We start from the raw sequence: 21,756 nt of genomic DNA, 5'->3' as shown, positions 1-21,756 counted from the left end.
ACTAGACAGAAGAGTGGGTGTGTAACGCAGAATATCGCCAATTCAATTTCATTCTGTGATGCGCGTGTTATCCATATAGCAGTAGAACTCTGTCTGCATGAAACCGAAAACATGCACATTCTTCTGATAGTGCGCCACTCTTGTTGCGCGATGGTATTTTCGTGGTACAACTTCCTTTCTGATCCCTTACGTACTCTTCTGAGTACGGGTGTTTCCTTTGAAACTAAAAATTTCATCATCCTATGCTAGTTTCTACCTTCTTTTATTTAGAACTAGAGGTACGTAACTACACGTTGCTGTGACTCAGTCTGATTAAATGGAAAAGAAAGAAAAAGAGAAAGCACGTCCTAGTCTACTTCTCCCACTCTGTTTGTTCGTCTTCTCCTTCTTTCCTCTCTCTGTTCATCACCACCTTCTCCCTCTCTCTATCTACCATTTGCTCCCCCTCTCTCTCCATCTCCTTCTGTCCCCTCTGTCCATCTACACCTTCCCGCTATCTGTGTCAATTTTCTCCCACCGCTCTGCACATATCCTCTTCTCCCCTCTCCCTGACTTTGAGACATGGGTTTGTCACTTCAAATTCAGATCCTGTAGCCTGATTATCTGATGGAGTATCTTCTAACATTTGAAGTGTGTGTGTGTGTGTGTGTGTGTGTGTGTGTGTGTGTGAGCGTTCTGCGGTTTATGTTCATCTGGCACCCAGATTGACGAAGTCATCTCATATATATGGTCGCGACTCAGTGACTGACGAACACCGTTCTGGCCGATCAGTTGCAGTTTCAACTCCCTCACTTGAAAGTCGAATTGATGACATTATTCGTGCCGACCGCCGTCTGACTGTCGAAATGATAGTTGATAAGGTTCAAGTTAGTACTAGTACAGTTCAGAACATGAGGGTCATTCAATAATTAAAGGGGGAAATTGGTCTGGGGGGAAAAACTATTGGTGGAGCAAGTATGGTACTTTTAGAGTTTTAAGTTGGCATCACTGTGATAAGCCCTAATCAGCTGATGTTTCAACATTGCTTTGTTTATAACTTCAAAAATACATTTCAAGATGGCGAGTCCGCTTGAAACGTCCACATTAGTTGTACAACGTTCTGTTATTCGTTTTTTAGTTGCTGAAGGCGAGAAACCAGTGAATATATATTGTAGAATGTCTAAAGTGTATGGTGAAGGCTGCATGAATCGTGCAGATTTTGACAAGTTAGTAGAGCAGTTCAGAAATGGTCGCGACTCAGTGATTGACGAACACCGTTCTGGCTGACCAGTTGCAGTTTCAACTCCCTCATTTGAAAGTCGAATTGATGACATTATTCGTACCGACCGCCGTCTGACTGTGGAGATATTAGTTGATAAGGTTCAAGTTAGTACTAGTACAGTTCAAAACATGATCTGTAACAAGCTGAAGTACCGCAAAACATGTGCAAGATGGGTCGCATAGGAGTTGACGAGGCTACGCAAGGAAACAAGTTTGAGAGCGTGCACAGAGCTAAAGGAACGTTATGAAAGAGAAGGTGAGCACTTCCTCAACAAAATTTTAATTTGTGATAAAACTTGGGTTCACTATTGTCAGCCACAATCAAAAAGAAAGACAATGGAGTGGAAGCACACCAACTCACCTGTCAAGAAAAAATTCAAAACCCAAGCAACAGCAGGAAAAGTCATGTTGACGGTGTTTTGGGATGCTGAAGGTACAGTTTTTTGTGATTATCTCGAAGAACAGCGTACAATGAACAGCCAATACTGCTCGGATTTGCTTCTAATCAAGGCGAAGCCAGTCATGAGAGAGAAACATCTTGGATCTCAGAGGAGAGGTGTGATTCTCCAGCAAGACAACGCATGTCCTCATATTGCTCAACTAACCGGTGAAACCATCGACAAAATGGGTTGGGAAGTACTGCCTCATCCCTCTTACAGTCCTGATTTAGCACCTAGTGATTTTCATTTGTTTGGTGCACTGAAGGAGGCATTACGTGGGAAGAGGGTCCAGGACATCGAGGACGTGAAGACGTTTGTGGAAAATTGGTTCAAACATCAAGATAAAGAGTTCTTTACAGCCAGAATAAAGAAGCTTGCAGCCCGTTGGACCAAGTGCATAAACGTTCAAGGAGATTATGTTGAAAAGTAGAAAAAGTATTGTTTTTTAAAAAATAAACGCTTTTTTCTCCAGGCCAATTTGTCTCTTTCATCATTGGTTCAAGTGGCTCTGAGCACTATGGGACTTAACATCTGAGGTCATCAGTCCCCTAGAACTTAGAACTACTTAAACCTAACTAACCTAAGGACATCACACACATCCATGCCCGAGGCAAGATTCGAACCTGCGACCGTAGCAGTCGCGCGGTTCCGGACTGCAGCGCCTAGAACCACGTGGCCACTTAATCATTGAATGGCCCTCATATATGTGTGTGTGTGTGGACGTGATTTATTCATCTGGGCATCCAGGTTGACAAAGTTACATATATATTTGTCCAAACATTTATTAGAGTAACGTATAAAATGTGAAGTAAATCGGTACATGTTGTTGTTGTTGTGATCTTCAGTCCTGAGACTGGTTTGATGCAGCTCACCATGCTACTCTGTCCTGTGCAAGTTTCTTCATCTCCCAGTACCTACTGCAGCCTACATCCTTCTGAATCTGCTTAGTGTATTCATCTCACGGTCTCCCTCTACGATTTTTACCCTCCACGCTGCCCTCCAACACTAAATTGGTGATCCCTCGATGTCTCAGAACATGTCCTACCAACCGATCCCTTCTTCTAGTCAGGTTGTGCCACAAGCTCCTCTTCTCCCCAATTCTATTCAATACCTCCTCATTAGTTATGTGATCTACCCGTCTAATCTTCAGCATTCTTCTGTAGCACCACATTTCGAAAACTTCTATTCTCGTCTTGTTCAAACTATTTATCGTCCATGTTTCACTTCCATACATGGCTACACTCCATACAAATATTTTCAGAAACGACTTCCTGACATTTAAATCTATACTCGATGTTAACAAATTTTTCTTCTTCAGAAACGCTTTCCTTGCCATTGCTAGTCTACATTTTATATCCTCTCTACTTCGACCATCATCAGTTATTTTGCTCCCCAAATAGCAGAACTCCTTTACTACTTTAAGTCTCTCATTTCCTAATTCCCTCAGCATCAACCGACTTAATTCGACTACATTCCATTATCCTCGTTTTTATTTTGTTGATGTTCATCTTATACCCTCCCTTCAAGACACTGTCCACAATCCGTACATATATATTAAATTATTCAGCCTTTTATCGATCTGAATGTTCTTCCGGGTATCATGCAAAATTTTAAATAAATCTGTAAAGCGTGTTTCGAAATTTTTGGTAAGGACGTTCCCCATTTATATATTACGTATTTATTTATATAATATACATATTTTAAAACACGGGTGTAAAATATATGTACAAGAACACGCACAAGATTCAAATCAATCGACCAGCTACTTTTCGAGTTTTGCGAGCACAAACCTACGTAGGCTGAATTTTTGTGTATAAAGATATGTAGTCCTATGAAAATGGATGAATCTTGATGGAAAGCCATATGTCTGATACTTTAAAAATTATCCAAAAAGAAACTGTTATGTGCCGACGTTTAGGCATGACAGCAGTGCATGGGTACAATGTGCGTGTTTGGAGGCAACAACGCTTTACGTTCCGATGTCGTGGCGAGTGAATTCATTACAGTTGTTGGACGACAGACCAATGAATCCCGAAATATCTGCAGCGCTCGTGTGCAAATACCTGCCGTAGCTCTGGCTACTGGGCCACTGGGCTGAGTATTTCGCGGAGATGTTTCGCGTACCGCAAAGGAGCGCCGAACTGACGTCTGAATGGCGTGTAGCACCAGCAGCTACGCGGAAACTTCTCAGGAAGCTCCAGCATCCTGGCCGGGACAATGGACCTCCCAGACGCGTAGGTGCGTGTCCGCCGGACTGCACTGCATTCCTGTACAGCTGGGTAATGCTTCACCGGCCGTCATTCTGAATACAGCTTGAAGAAAATGCAGTCACCAAAGGGACACTCGTGCTATTTCTGAACTCTAATGTTAAAAACAAATTTTGTTGACGTGCTACGGTATTTATTCATCTGGTATACAGGTTGACAAAGTCATCATCAGACACTAATTCGCTATGACCATTAATGACAGTAACATGCTGAAGAGCAACTTTGGCAAATACCGGGTGATCAAAAAGTCAGTATAAATTTGAAAACTGAATAAATCATGGAATAATGTAGATAGAGATGTACAAATTGACACACATGCTTGGAATGACATGGGGTTTTATTAGAACAAAAAAAAAAAAATACAAAAGTTCAAAACATGTCCGACAGATGGCGCTTCATCTGATCAGAATAACTATAATTAGCATAACAAAGTAAGACAAAACAAAGATAATGTTCTTACAGGAAATGCTCAATATGTCCACCATCATTCCTCAACAATAGCTGTAGTCGAGGAATAATGTTGTGAACAGCACTGTAAAGCATGTCCGGAGTTATGGTGAGGCATTGGCGTCGGAGTTCGATTCCCGGCGGGGTCAGGGATTTTCTCTGCCTCGTGATGACTGGGTGTTGTGTGATGTCCTTAGGTTAGTTCGGTTTAAGTAGTTCTAGGCTCTAGGGGACTGATGCCCATAGATGTTAAGTCCCATAGTGCTCAGAGCCATTTGAACCATTTGGCGTCGGATGTTGTCTTTCAGCATCCCTAGAGATGTCGGTCGATCACGATACACTTGCGACTTCAGGTAACCCCATACCCAATAATCGCACGGACTGAGGTCTGGGGACCTGGGAGGCCAAGCATGACGAGAGTGGCGGCTGAGCACACGATCATCACCAAACGATGCGCGCAATAGATCAAAATGGTTCAAATGGCTCTGAGCACTATGGGACTTCACAGCTGAGGTCATCAGTCGCCTAGAACTTAGAACTAATTAAACCTAACTAACCTAAGGACATCACACACATCCATGCCCGAGGCAGGATTCGAACCTGCGACCGTAGCGGTCACGCGGTTCCAGACTGAAGCGCCTTTAACCGCACGGCCACACCGGCCGGCGCAATAGATCTTTCACGCGTCTAGCAATATGGGGTGGAGCGCCATCCTGCATAAACATCGTACGTTCCAGCAGGTGTTTATCAGCCAGGCTGGGGATGATGCGATTCTGTAACACATCGGCGTACCTCTCATCCGTCACGGTAGCAGTTTTTGCTATCCAGCTCCATCTGTCGGACATTTTGTGAACTTTGTTTTTTTTTTGTTCTAATAAAACGCCATGTCATTCCAAACATGTGTGTCATTTTTTACCTCTCTATCTACATTATTCCGTGGTTTATTAAGTTTTCAAATTTATACTGACTTTTTGATCACCCGGTACATTGAATTCAAAATTAGCATGTAATTGCACAGTGATCACTATCTACACCGTAGCTGCTAGAACATACCGGCCACAGGCGTAGTAATTCGTTTTTTTCCTAACTATAACGCACTGGCCATGAAGTGTCACTAGTATTGTTCTTCTTCTTTTTATTCTTGTTATTGTTATTGGCTTCTAAGAATGTCGAAGATCCCGTGCGCGATCATACATGTTGCCTCCAAATGCTTCTACCTTATCATGTCCCTGACCAATTATTTACTCCCATTCTATTGCGAACTGTTTTAATTTCTTTAGCCGTATTCTGGTGCATCTCCCACGTGGTCTAGAATGCACAAGAAAACGCGTTCCTATTCTTCGTCGACTTGAGAAGAACAAAATGAAGTGCTTCAAAAACTTGTACAAAAAGATGGTGTCACATCTGTTGTATTATTAAAAAAGTCTTAGTTTTTGGTCACCAGACGCGACATGGAATACTCAGCAACCATATTGCACTCATATCTGATGTGACTCCTGGTGGCTCGTCGTCTGAAGCTGTTGTGTTTCACTTATAAAGACTGTTGTATGAATTTTGGAAAGGAACTCAAAATGTTGTTAGTAGCATTTTGGTATAAATATGTTCGAACATTATGACCTATCCCGTAGAAAAAGATTTATCGACAAACAGCACGATTCAGAAAAAATCGTTTTTTTTGCGACATAACTAGCTCTTTATTTTCATGAAGTAATGAGTGCTATCGACAGGGAATTTCAAATTGATTCCATATCTCTAGATTTCCAGGAGGCTTTTTACACCGTCCCTCACAAGCGACTTCTAATCAAATTGCATGCCCACGGAGTAGCATCTCAGTTGTGCGACTTTGATACGTGATTTCTCGTCAGAAAGATCACAGTTTGTAGTAATTGGCGGACATCGATAGGCTGACCAGAAAACTGATTCTGCCTAATTTCACTTATTCTTTTTTTTCATATTTTCCTACAAATGACATGCAGTAGAAATTGATAAGTTCGCCACCAGATTAGACAAACCTGTAGGTAAAATCAAATATGGTAATTAATACTTAAGCTTCTGGAAAAAAATTGAGATTGTTTGCTCGGGCATGCGACTAGAGATGATAAAAATTACCGAAGAACTACGTAATTACGTCTTAAATAGGAACTGATATTAGCGCCTGCAAGAGAAGAAGAGCAGGTTCCCGATTATCCTGGTTAATAAGGACAAGAAACTACACGAATAACCGAAAAACATGGATAAACCAAAGAAACATATTTTTACCGGAAACTGCTATTTACTGTGTGTATAGGACATGCTACGTATCACATTTGAAAGTCCACTGCATTATTTACGCGTTAAGCGCTTGAAGCAACGAGTTGAAAATTATCGACCTTTAGCCCCAATGGAAAGGGCTAGGCCAAACATGTAGACAAGAAATCGGTGCGGACGTTTACCAAGGGTAGAATCCATAATTTACCTGAAGATGCAATGGGAAATAACGGAGAAAAGTTCAATGGATGTTGTACGCGGTTGTTGGGCCCCGAATCGTCTTCCGGAGGTAAAACATGAGTCATGCACAGCACAGTGTATTTTAAACGAAAATTTTCGTTCCAGTTCCAACAGAAACCTTCAGGCCTAGTTTTCTATCTTTATGAGAAATTGTCGAATTATGCACTGATAATCCGCAAACAATATAATCAGAAGCTTGCTCCGTATTTCTACCTACTTACTGTCGGAAGTGACTTATTGCCTCACATTGTCATCTATATACACACACAATAATTGCGATGATGCCTGCCCCTGTGGCCGAGCGGTTCTAGGCGCTTCAGTCCGGAACCGCGCGCCTGCTACGGTCGCAGGTTCGAATCCTGCCTCGGGCATGGATGTGTGTGATGTCCGTAGGTTAGTTAGGTTTAAGTAGTTTCTAAGTCTAGGGGACTGATGACCTCAGATCTTAAGTCCCATAGTGCTTAGAGCCATTTGAAGCCAATTGCAGTGATGTATTTCGCTTCACAGGACATTAAATATCCAGTGCTTAGGAAGACTATCTTTACTTTTCGGTATTATAGTCTATGGTCAGTTTTCTCAACAGAGATACACGCACAAGGTGACACACAATAGATTTCGGTAATAGTATTGCAAATGCTAGTCAGTTTCCTACAGGATATACACAGTGAAGATGTAAAGAATGCGAAGTATTTCTGGAGATCTAAGTTGTCTGTTACAATTTCCAACAATAAAACCACAGAAGAGATTGTGAGAGTCGGTATTTATTTGAAGGAAGGAATTATTCAGGTTGTGTGGGCGTCTTCTAATGGAGGGTTGCGATATGGTGTTAATCTCACAATTCCCTACTCAAGCCATGGTCACAGACAGTGAAATGGCGCGGCAACTGGAAGCGTACTCCGAAGTTGAAGTACACGGGCCAGTACGATTCTTGTGGGTAAAACATCTAAATTACGCACAGTTTTACCGTGAAATTCTGACAGTATATGAACCAAATGGAAGGCCGTGTCCAGCCTTAGTGAAATGGTGCCGCAATCTGACGAAGGCTGGGTGGTGCTGATCGGTTTGTAAAGCCGTCAAGATCGACCACAGATGACAATGTTCAGGCAGTCGAGGAGCCGATTCGCAGCACTCACGGATTTTCGGACGTTGAGGACGTTCACTCCGTTCGAATAGTTATGTGATCAAGAAGAGGATTTCTAGCCTCGAGGATCCGAGTGATTGGTAGAACGTTCCGACCGTTGTGGAAAAATAATGTGATGTATCTGTGTCAGTTTGAACTGTAATGGCGATATTCAAGAAAAGTTACTTGGCCCATCATAATAATGTGTTACTTACTTTTTTAAGCCCCTCGTACATTCGTAAATTTATAAGAATTCGATTTAGTTCTAGCATGTTAAAATATAATGTGGTGTGCCTCACGCTGTGTGCTTCTGAACTCTCTCTTTACATTTGTCTCTGCCTAGTATGTGAAAATTACCCAACTATCTGTTTAATAAGTCGCAGCTACAAAATACTAACGCGAATTCTTTACAGACGAATGGAAAAACTGGTAGAAGCCGACCTCGGGGAAGATCAGTTTGGATTCCGTAGAAATGTTGGAACACGTGAGGCAATACTGACCTTACGACTTACCTTGGAAGAAAGATTAAGAAACGGCAAACCTACGTTTCTAGCATTTGTAGACTTAGAGAAAGCTTTTGACAATGTTGACTGGAACACTCTCTTTCAAATTCTGAAGGTGTCAGGGGTAAAATACAGGGAGCGAAAGGCTATTTACAATTTGTACAGAAACCAGATGGCAGTTATAAGAGTCGAGGTACATGAAAGGGAAGCAGTGGTTGGGAAGGGAGTGAGACAGGGTTGTAGCCTCTCCCCGATGTTATTCAATCTGTATATTGAGCAAGCAGTAAAGGAAACAAAAGAAAAATTCGGAGTAGGAATTAAAATCAATGGAGAAGAAATAAAAACTTTGAGGTTCACCGATGACATTGTAATTCTGTCAGAGACAGCAAAGGACCTGGAAGAGCAGTTGAACGGAATGGACAGTGTCTTGAAAGGAGGGTATAATATGAACATCAACGAAAGCAAAACGAGGATAATGGAATGTAGTCGAATTAAATCGGGTAATGCAGCGGGAATTAGATTAGGAAATGAGACGCTTAAAGCAGTAAATGAGTTTTGCTATTCGGGAAGCAAAATAACTGATGATGGTCGAAGTAGAGACGATATAAAATGTAGATTGGCAATATCAAGGAAAGTGTTTCTGAAGAAGAGAAATTTGTTAACATCGAGTATAGATTTAAGTGTCAGGAAGTCGTTTCTGAAAGTATTTGTATGGAGTGTAACCATGCATGGAAGCGAAACATGGACGGTAAATAGTTTGGACACGAAGAGAATAGAAGCTTTCGAAATGTGGTGCTGCAGAAGAATGCTGAAGATTAGGTGGGTAGATCACATAACTAATGAGGAGGTACTGAGTAGAATTGGGGAGAAGATGAGTTTGTGGCACAACTTAACAAGAAGAAGGGACCGGTTGGTAGGACATGTTCTGAGGCATCAAGGGATCACCAATTTAGCATTGGAGGGCAGCGTGGAGGGTAAAAATCGTAGAGGCAGACCAAGAGATGAATACACTAAGCAGATTCAGAAGGATGTAGGTTGCAGTAGGTACTGGGAGATAAAGAAGCTTGCACAGGATAGAGTAGCACGGAGAGCTGCATCAAACCAGTCTCAGGACTGAAGACCACAACAACAACAACAACAACAACAACAACAACAGTATGTACTCCTTCTACTATGCCACGATTACAATGTCAAATGTGACATACGTGTGCATTTACGACATACCTTTCGCATGCAACATCTTTCATGAAGTTTTTCACCAGCATGCCAGACTGATTTTTTGTAGTACTCTGCGAATGAGTTTAAATTTGTTTTTGTTCTGAATATATTTCTTAACATTTTCTTCAGCTAAGTAATCGAAGATTTATGCGCCGTAGTTAAAGTGCGCCAGTTAGTTGTTGCAAACACACTTTCCCAACATCACAAACGAAGAAGATACACATGGAAGACCCCTGGAGATCTAAGGAGACAGCAGATTGATTACATTCTAGTGAAAGCACGTTTTAGGTTGGGTTGATTTGGGGGAGGAGACAAAGCTGCGAGGTCATCGGTCTCATCGGATTAGGGAAGGATGGGGAAGGAAGTCGGCCGTGCCCTTTCAAAGGAATCATCCCGGCTTTTGCCTCAAGCGATTTAGGGAAATCACGGAAAACCTAAATCAGGATGGCCGGACGCGGGATTGAACCGACGTCCTCCCGAATGCGCGTCCAGTGTACGTTTTAGGTACCAGGTAAAATTGAGGTGCTATCAATCTGCAGATATAGGCAGTGACCATAACCTGGTCCTCATTAAAAGTTCACTGAGATTCAAATGTCTGCAGAAGATGACAGTAAAAGTTAAATGGGAACTAGAAAAACTGAAAACTGAGGGACTAGCAAAGCGCTGTGCTGAGGAAACAGTCAACGTAACTGAAACTGCTCACCATGGTGGAGTAAATGAAAACTGGAATAAAATTAAGTCTGGTATATACAAAGCAGCAGAAAAGATTGTTGGAGAAACTAAATCCAAAAACAAGAGGAAATGGATTACGGCAGATGTTATTGAGCTTATAGATAACAGGAGATTATACAGAAACGCAACTGATGAACAAGGAAAACCTGAATACAGAAGACTAAGGAATTTGGTCAATAGAGAAGAAGTGTGAAGGGAAGGGAAGTGGAAAGATATGTGCAAATCGGAAGAACTGATTTAGTCTGTAGAACAGCAGATACATTTTTTAACAAACGTAAAACAACACTCTCAGTTACAATAGAAAATAAAGAGGGGAAAATGCTGTTTGATGAAGAGATGGAAAGAATACATCGAGGAGTTGTATGTCGGAATACCTCTTTTCGTGGAAGTAATAGGAAGAGAAGAGCAAGTAGACGAAGATGACAATGGAAACGACATTCTGCAAGAAGTATTTTACAGAGATCTAAAAGAACTATGGGGCAACAAAGCAACGGGTATTAATGACATGCCTGCAGAACTAATAAAGAATGGCGGTGACAGCAAGAAAATGTTGCTGCTTAAACTTATTAGGTCCATCTATAACACAGGAGAGATACCGACAGAATTCCAGAAATGCATCATTGTTCCTGTACTAAAAAAAGACAGCAGCTACAGTACCGAAGTTTAAACCTAATATTACATGCATCAAAAATTCTCATAAAAATAATTCTGAAGAGAATTCAAGAGAAGGTGAAGGATATGCTACATGAAGATCAGTTTGGTTTCAGAAGGGGATTGCGAACAAGAGAAGCGATTCTGGCACGGAGACTCCTTGTCGAAAAGCAATTACAAAAAAATAAACCAACTTATATTGCCTTTGTAGACCTGGAAAAGGCATTTGATAATGTTATCTGGCAAGAGATGTTCAGAGTCCTGAAGGGAAGTGGAATGAAGTACAAAGACATCCATGTGATAGTTTCTATAAGAATGAGGTGGCAGTGATTAGGAACTGTCACCAAGAACAAGAAGCAAATATTAGAAAAGGCTTGATTCAAGGATGTGATCGCTTTCCTCTTATATTCAACGCTTACATCCAGGAAGCTATAGACCAAGTTCGAGACACTAATGAGGTGGGGATCAAAAATTAATGGGCAGAAGATAGAAATGCTACGTTATGCAGATGATATTGCTATAGTCACGGAGACAAAAGATGATGTAGAGGAAGTCCTCAGAACAAGAGAAAGGATTCTATGCAATCAGGATGGAATGACAATAAACAAGAAAAAGACTAAAATGATGGTATGCAGTACAGAAGCAGAATATGAACCTCTGAGAATCGTAACTGGAAGAGAGGAGCTGAAGTGATAGAGGAATTTACGTACCTGGGAAGCAAATGAAGAAGGGATAGTAGAAGCCGAAAAGAAATTGTGAGCAGAATACAACAGGCCAAAATTGCGTTTAATCTGAGGAGGAACTTACCAGCAAGAACATCAGTCTGAAAATAAGGAAATTATCATGAAAGCTTTCGTTTGGAGAGTGGCCCTTTACGGATGTGAGACTAGGACAATGGGAAGAGAAGAGAGAAGACGGCTAGAGGCCCTGGAGATGTGGTGCTGTAGAAAGATAATGAATATCAGCTTGAGAGACAAAGTAGCGAATTAAGAGGTGCTTAGAAGAGTTCAGGAAACCAGATCTCTGTGGAGGAACATCCAAACAAGAAGAGACTAACTTATAGGGCACATCCTAAGACACAACAACATCATTGGAACAACAGCAGAAGGAGCTAGTGAGGGAAGCAATCGGAGGGGGCGACAAAGAATATCATACATGCAACAGATCATGAATGATGTTGGATGTAACACGTAGGTGGAAGTGAAGAGGAAGGCAGACAGAAGAGAGGAATGGCGCTCTGTCGCAAACCAACATCAGCATTGAACACTGAAAGAAGAAGAAGAAGAAGAAGAAGAGTTAAAGTGCAGTCGCCACACGTGAATTAAACTTTGATTCGTTCTTCAGGTGGTATTAATTCTTGCTTGCGGAAGACTGATTCGCTGTGATTGGGCCGGTTAGTACGTATTTAAGACATTATTTAAACTATTCGCTTTCTGAGAAAGCTATTTCTTAAGGTCGTTACCCAGCTGTGGATGAATTTTAAGCCAACCAGTTTGTTGCAAATAGCGTAATTTTCTGTATTAAAATTTTTTAGTCTTTAATTTAGTTATCAGTTTCAAATTTGGTTTATAGTGTGCGACAAATGTGGAATAGAAAAATGTGTGTGAAATCTTATGGGACTTAACTGCTAAGATCATCAGTCCCTAAGCTTACACACTACTTAACCTAAATTATCCTAAGGACAAACACACACACACACACACACACACACCCATGCCCGAGGGAGGACTCGAACCTCCGCCGGGACCAGCCGCACAGTCCATGACTGCAACGCCTTAGACCGCTCGGAAATGTGGAATACGCCGTAAATTAGTCAAATGGGAAGCTATGTATGAGTGTTGTGGATCCGTGTTACTCAGACGCGATTGTAGTGTTGAACTTAACAGGGAACTAATCGAGACCGCAAATTGGAGTCTAATCCCAAGAGAGAAGCAATTTGTTGAGAGGGAGTCCATGATTTGAGCACATCAGGCAGAATTAGCAGCTATTATATATGAATTAGTTATATTCAGGAAAAATACTGTAGGGAATAGGAAAATGTCACGAGTAAGTAACAGGATGGAATCGAGCTGCAAATAGACAACAAGTTTATCGTGTTACTTGGGTCGTTACAGTAAAACTCTTCTTTTGGTATAATAGAAAGTAGGGTCCAACAAACTTCTAGGAACAAGACTGGGGGCAAGTTAATGAATAAAATCATGCTACTAATTATTATTCATGGGGTGCGTGTAGGCCAGACACCGCGGGAAAGCGTAAGCATAAGTTGTCAAGTAACAAGTATCGTTACCTGGCAGTCTTATGCAGCTGACAATAAACATTAGATGTTGGGAAGGCTCAGATGGTCATTGTACGTGACTTAAGTAACAGTGTATCTAAAGACGGAGACATTTACATCTACATTTCCATGACTGCTCTGCAGTTCACAATTGAATGTCTGGCAGAGATTTCATCGAACCACCTTCAGATTATTTCTCTACTGTTCCACGCTCGAACAGCGCGTGAGAAATATAAACGCTTAAATCTTTTCGTACGAGCTCAGATTTCTCTTATTTTATTATGATGATCATTTTTTCTATGCAGGTTGACGACAGTAAAATATTTTCGCAGTCAGAGGAGAAAGTTGGCAACTGAAATTTCGTGAAAAGATCTCGCCACAACGAAAAAGCTTTTGTTTCTAATGATTCCCACCCCAATTCGCTTATCACATTCGTGACACTCTCTCCTATCTCGTGTTAATATAAAACGAACTGCCCTTCGCTAGGCTTTTCCAGTGTCCAGCGTCAATCCTATTTGATATGCCTGCCACACCGCACAGCTATACTCTAGCATAGGACGGATAGGCGCAATGTAGGCAGCCTCTTTAGTAGACCTGTTGCATCTGCTCAATGTTCTGTCAATAAAACGCAGTCTTTGGTTTGCCGTTCCCACAACATTAGCTATGTGATGGTTCCAGTTTAAGTTGTTCGTAATTTTAATTCGGAGGTATTTAGTTGAATTTGTGGCCTCTAGATTTGACTGATTTGTCATTTAACTAATTTATTCTACTACCCATGTGAATGACCTCACACTTCACCTTATTTAGAGTCTATTGCCATTTTCCGCACCACTTATCGTGTCTAAGTCATTTTTCAGTCGGTTTCGATCTTCTGATGACTTAATCAGGCGGTCAGTGATAGCATCATCTGCAGTCAATCTAAGAGGGCTGCTCAGATTGTCTCCCACATCGTTTATATAGATTAGGAACAGCAGAGGACCTATAACACTTCCAGGAGAAACGCCAGACATCACTTCTGTTTTACACGATGACTGTCCTTCAATCACTACGAACCGTGATCTTTCTGACTGGAGATCACGAATCCATTAGCACAACTGAGACGATATTCAATAGGCACACAGTTTGATTAGAGGCCTCTTGTGAGGAACGTTGTGAGAATCCTGGAAATCTAAGAGATGTGGAATCAATTGGGAGTCCCCTATCGATAGCACTACTTCGTCCGGATAAAGAGCTAATTGTGTTTCTGATGAACGATGGTTTCTGAATCCGTGCTGGCTGAGTGCCAATAGATCGTGGTCTTAGAGGTAATTCGTAATTTTTTTTTCGTAATGTTCTAACAAAGTATATGTGCTAAAATCATGCTGCGAAACGAGGTCAGTGATATCGGTCTGTAATTCACCGAACTGCTCCTATTTTTTTCCTGAGTATTGGTGCGTCCTGTGCAACTTTCCAGTCTTTGCTTACTGATCGTTCGTCGAGTGAGCGGTTGTATATGATTATTAAGTATGGAGCTATTCTATTAGCATACTCTCAAAGGTTCCTAATCAGTATACTATCTGGAATGAATAACTTGCCTTTATTGAGTGAATTGAGCTGTTTCGATACATCGGGTATATCTACTTATAAGTTATTCACATTGGCTGCTGCTCTTGATTCGAATTCTGGAATATTTACTGTGTTTCCTCTGGTGAAAGAATTTCGGAAAAATGTGTTTAGTAATTTCACATTAGTGGCACTGTCATCGATAATATTATCATTGGCATTGCGCAGTGATGGTATCTTGCCACTTGTGTACTTTACGTACGACCAGAATCTCTTTGGGTCTTCTGCCAGATTTCGAGACAGAGTTTTGCTGTGGAAGCTATTAAAAGCGTCTCGAATTGAAGTCTACGCTAAATTTTGAGCTTCAATAAAACATCGTCAATTTTTTAAATTTAGCATGCATTTTCGTTGCTTCTGCAAGAGTTCTGACCTATTTTGTATACCATGGGGGAACAGTACAATTTTTAAACAAAATTATTCGAGATGATTCTCTCAATAGCCACCGATGCTATTTGTTTTAATTTAAACCACATCTAGCCTACACTTACACAGATAGCGTAAAGGAGTGGAGACTGTCTCTTAGGAAAGTATCATGCGAATGAAAGTATCAAGGGAATTTTAATGTTTTTTTTAAATATATTTTATGTTTAGCTGTGGTGGATTTGGACGTTACGGTGTTCAGTATCGCTACAACGGCTTCTGGTCACTGACCGCTATACCCGTCATGATGCTTCTTGTTTGCTCAAGATTATTTGTTGCTAAGATGTTTCACCTGTCAAATGGTTCAAATGGCTCTGAGCACTATGGGACTTAACTGCTAAGGTCAACAGTTCCCTAGAACTTAGAACTACTTAAACCTAACTAACCTAAGGACATCACACACATCCATGCTCGAGGCAGGATTCGAACCTGCGACCGTAGCGGTCACGCGGGTCCAGACTGTAGCGCCTAGAACCGCTCGGCCACCCCGGTCGGCGTTTCACCTGTCCTTCGATGGTGATCGCAGAAATTGTTACCCGATGAGTGCCATCACAAGTTGAAAATGGGTATGACGCGGGTTTAAAAAACTGATCGCATTACACGACAAGTGTCTGGATAATGCAGGCAGCTAGTTATATGGAAATTAGAGGTATGTCATTCCGTCTACAAAGCGGATCACATTGTTACACTCACGTTTCACATCACATCATAACCTTCTTCCTGTATGACCATTAAAAGACTTTACTTGTAAGGAAGACGTCTTAATTGGCTGTCGTTAGACTTTTTTATGTTTTCCTATGATGCGTTTCCACTTATTTTCAAACTGCGATTTCGACCTACAATCGGGAGATGAAAGTGGTACCACGCTGACAATAAACGATAAAGAAATGTGTTGATAGCACCTCCGGGCGCAACAACAAGCTCACGACATACTGCACCAGTATTGTTCCGAATTTATGAGAGATCGCTACTCAGTGAATCCAGAATGCTGCAGGATTCGTTTCAGGTTTGGAACAAAGGGTCGGACGCGGCTAATCCTGCGGGCAATACCGGTTTGTAACCGGATTCGGCAGCACAAGATTGATTCGTGCGATTGCGAGCTTTGCGAGCTCGCCATTTAGATAAACTGTGTTTAACCAGTCGCATTAAACATGCTCGTCTCTTAATTAAAATGGCGAGCAGGTCGAGTCAGCGGTAGCAATTTGCTGGCGGCCGCAGATACGGGAGGCGCGTTGTCGCAGCAGCTATTGTAGCGGGCCCGGCGCTCACGCCTCGGGCCGCTATGGGCGGAACCGATCGTGGCCGCTCCTCCGAAATATTTATATCGCCTTATTTATGCACCAGCCTCTACATTACATGACGAAGGAGGTGCCGTTCTTCAGAGCTAGAAACCTCTCAGGCCCGGTCGTGCGGCGGGCCTGAATAATTTTCCAGCTACTCCCACGTACGCTGCTGGCGGGCGAGCCTCCACCTGACTCGCACACGCAACGAACGCAGTCTTCTCCTTACAAACTGCAATGCATACTTTTTCATTATTAATACGAGGAGGAGTCAAAGTCCTAATTATCACCTCGAAAAAATAAAGTCACGTAATTAATTTTTTGTTCGTTTGTTCTTCTGTTAGATCTCAATAAGTCATATTGGTACAGCAATGAAAACAGTTCTAATATGGCGAAACTTCTCTGGCGACGAATTTTGTTTCATCTGCCGAAAGATATATAGCATCCAGTGCATGATACCTTAAGTTCTGGAAATATTTTCGAATGAATATTTGTTTAATAATTTTATTTGTCATTATTTTGACTGTTTTGGGTTACGACAATAGGGAGAACTCTCACCATTAGAAGTCGCAATCTGTTCTTTATTTCACCGTAATTTACTTCATTTTGGTTCTACGATTTAAGACGCATTTGGAAAGAAACATGTGAAGTGTTAACACGCCGCTTCCTGGATTCAGGCGGGTACGACGGTCCCAGATCAAATCTGCCCAGCGGATTAACGACGAATGCGGGTGTGCTGGCGATCCTGGATGTGGTTTTTAGGCGGTTTCCCAAATACAACTAGATGAATACTGGGCTGATGCCCAAGTCCCGCCTTAGTTACAAATTCCGTCCTGAGTGTGGGAGGGGGTAAAGGGGTGGTGATAAGAAGGGCATCAGGCCACCCCTTAAGTTGACTGTGCCAAAGAAAAAGATGAAGATATTTGTGGGTAAGAGTGTTATACCAAGTTATTAACTCTTGTTGATTTATCATAATGCTGTCACTCATAAATATATTCATTCTTTTTTTCAATCTGATGATAATCATAACGATCGAGAATGATCATTCATCCGACTGGCTTGATGCCATGTTCGTTGGCTGCAGGAAGCCATTTGACACCTTCCAGCACTGTCGTTTGGTGAAAAAATCGAGGTTACCAAGTATCGGATCAGATTTGAGATTGGACCTAAGACTTCGTTGAAGAAAGAACGCGACAAGTCGCTCTTAACGGAACAAAGTCGACTGACAAAGGTTAATTCCGGAGTATCTCAAGGAAATGTTATAAGACCTTTACTATTTACGCTGTACATAAATGATCTAGTAAAAAGCGTTGGAAGCTCTTTTTAAGATTGTTTGCAGATGTGGCCGCCTGTAAGAAAGCAGCATCGCCAAAAGACAGTGTCGATTTGCAGAATGACCTGCAGAGGATAGATGAATCAGGCTCTGGCAGTTGATTCTGAACGTAAATAGATGTAATATATTGCGTATAGATAGGAAAATACAGCCACTGCTGTACAGCTACACTACTGATTAGAAATTGCTGGGAACGTATCTACCGTAAAATATGAAGGAGTAACTATCCAGAGCTTTCTTAAGTGGAATGACGACATAAAACAAATAGTAGGAAAATCAGATGCCAGAGTCAGATTCCTGGGAAGAATCTTAAGGAAATGTTACCCATTCACGAAGGAAGTGGCCTATGATGCGCTTGTTCGACCGATTCTTGATTATTGTTATCAATACATCGGATCCTTACCAGTTAAGGCTGAGAGAATAGGTACAAAAGACGCAACGAAGAGCTAGGCGTTTCGTCGTGGGGTCGTTTAGTCGGTGTGATAGTGTTACAGAGATGCTCAACAAACTAACGTGGTTGTCTTTACAAGAGAGGCTTTTTGCATCACAACGAGGTTCACTATTAAAATTTCGAGAGAACATCTTCTGGGAAGAGTCGGACAACGTAAACTTCCTCCCACATGTATCTCGCGTACTGACTACGACGAGAAAACCCGAGAAATTAGAGCCAGTACAGAGGCTTTCCGTCAATCATTCTCGCCATTTGCGAGTGGAACAGGGTAGGGGGGATCCATTCGTGGTACCAGGGGTACAATTGCCCACACGCCATTAGGTGGCTTGCGGAGTATGATATAGATGACTAAAGAACAAAACAAATTTGCAGTCAAAGACTGTTTTGGTTTCCACATATTCTCAGTCTGTGCTAAGTTTGGGCAGTGTATGGTAACAGTGCATCACCAAATTACGCAGTAACTAGGTGGCGCATGCGATACCAGTGTGGGAAAGCAAACTAGGATAACAAAGAACGAGGTGGTAAACAATCTCTCTGCGAAGCAGTGGGAATTACAAGGAAAACGGAGGCCCTAGCGCTCGAAGACTGGCGTATCACAAATGTGCCGATAGTGGAAAAAGAGAAAATCAGTCGAAATTCAGTTCTCAGTATCTTGCAAGAATTTCAAAGGACAAAGGTAGCCGAATCCAGGGTTCCGCGACTGTTCACAGCTTTTCAATAAGGCCACCTAACCGAGGTCGCAGCGAATGTTTTTTGCACCTATGGCAGATAAATCCACATGACATTTTTTAGCAGCGTAATCACGATTAACGAGTGCTGCGTGTCTCACTAAGACCCTGAGACAACGCATTGAAGCCAGCAGTGAAAATGTGTTAATTCATCAACGCTGAAACAGGCGAAGGTCTAACCATCATCATTCAAGGTGACGCTGAGCGGTTTTCGAGACAGCCATGGTGCGGTGTTACCAGACTATGTTCGTAACGGACAAACCATCACACGAGCGTACTCCCGAAATCTTACGAGTTTACGGGAAGCTGGGAAGATGCCCAAGGGGTTTGTTTTGCTCCACGACAACGACCCAGCTTATTATGTACAGAAGACAAGTCACGTATACAGCTTCCTTTGGCAAACACAGTTAGCCAGCTACTTCGTACTCTTCTGACATGGAACCCAGCGACTTCCTCCTCGTTCCTCGAATGAAGAAAGCACTTCGTGATACTTATTTCCAGAATGACGACAAGATGATCTTCCTGAATTGCCCAAATTCTAAGCCTGTGTAGGGCGGTCAAAGTAAAACTGGTCCGGGAAATATTTGACGAATCTTAATGCAAGCAACGAGACTTAAGTGATGTGCACACAGGGAAGATACTGTAAGATGAGTCGCCTATCTTAAGGTGTATGAAATATAAAGGCATCAGGAAGTTTCTGTTCGAAGGCCATGAAGTCCAGAATCGGTATGCCAATCTGGCAAAATCGCCGCGAGCATTGAGGCAATTATCGCACCGACGCACCAGGTTGAATTTACCTGATTGGTAAAACACCGTGTGATGCTGCTTGAGAAGTCCGTTACTGCCTGCTGAACGTTCTGGTCCGACAGTAATCGTCGGCCCTACAAGGCCTTTTTAAAGGGACTGCAGAGTTGGTACTTTCATGGGGGGAGTTGAGGACTATAGGATGGGTCTCCCATTTGAGTTGGCGTAAACCATTCCAAACCGTGATTTTCGACAGACATGCTTCCCTATACATATTCTTCGTTCCCTCATGGATGTCTGCTGATGTTTGACCAGCGGCAGCCAAAAAACTAATAGCAGCACTGTAGTCCCGTTTGGACGCATTTGGTAATGACGTCGCCATAGTTCACGCTTTCGTCCGGAAGACACGAATGCCACACTAATCCCTTAACTACATGTGGGAACTGATCTACCTGCATCGAAGTCACGCTAGTTGCAAATACGCTGCAGCAACGCTCTCAAACGGAAACTTTTTGATCGTCCCTTTTATATTCCAGATGAGTTTTATTTCTCCGCCAAGTCATCCATCTTTGGGAAAAATGTGTCGCATTGAAGGGCGAAAATGTAGAGAACGGCTAACACCATCAGCAAGTTTCACAGTCGCAGCTCCATTTTTTCGAGATCATTTCAATTTTGTGACTTACTCTAGTAACATCAGATTGAGAAGACATACAAAAGTTGGACAAAAATACGGAAACACACACACACACACACACACACACACACACACACATACACACATACACTCACTGGTCATACCGGACTCGAGAGTCCATTACCGCAGCAACGTATTTTCGCCATCTGTCCCTGTCTTGGGCTATTTCCTTCCATTCACCTTCAATACCTAGGTTCCTCAAATCAGCCTTCACATTGTCCTCCCATATACGCCTCGGTCTCCCCACAGGCATTTTCCCTCTAGGTGCCCTACCAGTACTCTGCGCGCTGCCCTGCCCTCATCCATTCGGGCTACGTGACCCACCCATCGCAGCCTACGTGATTTAAAATACTGATTATGTCAGGGCTTGAATAGAGTTCGTGAACCTCTTCGTTATGCAGTTTTCGCCACTCTCCGCTAATGTTATCCCTTTTTCCTCCGAAAATTTTCCTCGAAATTTTGTTTTCAAATACTCGAAACGGCTTTTCATTTTGCAAAGTGAGAGACCAAATAACACAATACATTACCATGCCTAACATGGTGTAGGAATCCTGTTGTGGTTCAAAACCGCTTCCAGGCGTCTCAGAAACGGTAAATACAGGTCCTTTATGGTTTTCAGGGGAACCGTATACCGTTCTTTCCACAAAATAATCTCAGGTTCAGGAAACGATTGTGGAGATGGGTAGCGGTCACGCACCAATCTCTCCAAAGTAGACCTCAATAGTGGTTCAAAACAGCTTCAAGTCATCTCGGAAATGGTAAATATAGGCCCTGTATGGTTTTCAGGAGAATCGTATACCATTCTTCCTACAAAATAGTGGCAAGTTCAGCTAACGATCATGGAGGTGGGTAGCGATCATGCATCCTTCTCTCCAAAGTAAACTTCAAAGGCTCAATTATATTGAGATCTTGTGACTGGGTTGGCCAAGAGAGATGTGACAATTCATGCTCGTGCTCACAAAAACAGTTCTGGACGATGCGTGCTGTGTGAACAGGGGCCCTGTCGTATTGGAAAACAGTTGCATCATTGGGAAACAAACTTTGTACTATGGGATGGATCTGATCAGCCAAAATGATCGCCTAATCCTTTGTAGTAATGCGATC

At 42.2% G+C, this 21,756-nt stretch overlaps 1 protein-coding gene across 1 annotated transcript in view; it reads right to left on the bottom strand.

Annotated features, from left to right (window-relative positions):
* LOC124612623 overlaps nucleotides 1–21,756 on the bottom strand; it is a 222,276-nt gene that overhangs the window by 167,435 nt on the left and 33,085 nt on the right. The gene's annotated exons all lie outside the window — the stretch shown is intronic.

Source organism: Schistocerca americana, chromosome 4 (genome assembly GCF_021461395.2).
Source record: "Schistocerca americana isolate TAMUIC-IGC-003095 chromosome 4, iqSchAmer2.1, whole genome shotgun sequence".
Lineage (NCBI taxonomy): Eukaryota > Metazoa > Arthropoda > Insecta > Orthoptera > Acrididae > Schistocerca > Schistocerca americana.
The sequence above is the reverse complement of the archived record's forward strand: the minus strand, read 5'-3'. Positions and strand labels throughout refer to the sequence as shown.